Below are 1,399 nucleotides of genomic sequence, written 5' to 3' on the forward strand. Positions count from 1 at the left end.
AAAAGTATGGAGAACCGATGAAAGCCAAAAACAGAAACAAAGAAAAATGAAGAAAGAAAAACAAAATAATCCAGACAAAACCGAGAAAGAAAGAAACTAAAACAAAGAAAAACAATAAACCAGTGAAAACCATGAAGGAAATGAGTAAAACCTGTAAAATCAAAGAAAAACGGAAATATATAGAAAAGCGGTGAAGAAACAAAAAAACAAAAGAATAAATAAAAGGAAACAAAGAAAAATAAATAGAGAAGCGAACGCAACCAACCCACAAGCAAGCTAGCGCGGATGCGAAAATGCTAGAATGGGCCGATCCAGTACTATACGTCTAGGTAAAAGGCTTTAGGCGAGACGAGAGCTACTCTCCCATTAAGCGAGATATAGCATTCTCGCGCTTTCAAAGAACGTAAATTGTCTAACAGGGTGGCCTCATGGGCCCACTATAACCACAATCTTATAGTACCGGACAAGGTGGCCTCACCACAACTGCCTCCATGTTACAACCTCAACCAACCACAAGTCCACAAGTCTTCTTTCCTAGAGAGCTGAGTAACTTAGTGGATATTAACTTAGCTGAGTAACCAACCACAAGTCCACAAGTCCACAAGTCTATGTACAAGTCCACAATTCTTCCCTTGCATGTACAAATGTACATGGTCGTGTTATGTGCATAAACAAATAGAAACAAATATCGATGACCGAGATCAATTATCAAGCTGGTGATTGACTGGAAATGACAAATCAATCTATAAATATAGGTACACAGAGGCCAAGATCTAAAGCACACACCTCTCGCACTATTTCACTTCGCACACTACTAGGTTTCCAATGGCACAACCAACCATCTTTCTGTCCCAACTCCTCCCTGTTGACGGTAGCAATGTTGTCCGGATCCTTGGTATAGTTAGCGATGACACCACACTATTTCATATGGAAAATACTCCGCACGTCCCATAATGTAAGACGTTTTTTGACGTCTTACATTATGGGACAGAGGGACGGAGGGAATAGTAACTTCCTTGCATGTTGCTATGACCTACCTAACTTCTACAAATAAGTAAGTACAAGAAACTGCATGAACTCACTAAATACGCAAATACTTTCACGCCATTAGCTCGTTTCAAACGCATTATTGTTTTTGTTTTCCTCATTAAAAAGAAACATAGACGCACACACAGGCTTTGATGGCGCGGAGTGTTGCCGCGCTTTTGCCCGCTAGTCCTACAAAATTTGCCATATCCATACTAGTACAGGATGGTGTGATAGTGTGATAGCCAGGCAATAAACCACGTATCGTTTTGACTGTCTATACTTCCCGATGTCTCTTAATCCTAAAATTAGCATTTCTTCTTTGCATCTGTGCCATTATATAATGGTTCCCAGCTGAACTCTCTTTCTCTTA

This window comes from Triticum aestivum, chromosome 4A (genome assembly GCF_018294505.1).
Source record: "Triticum aestivum cultivar Chinese Spring chromosome 4A, IWGSC CS RefSeq v2.1, whole genome shotgun sequence".
Taxonomy (NCBI): Eukaryota; Viridiplantae; Streptophyta; class Magnoliopsida; order Poales; family Poaceae; genus Triticum; species Triticum aestivum.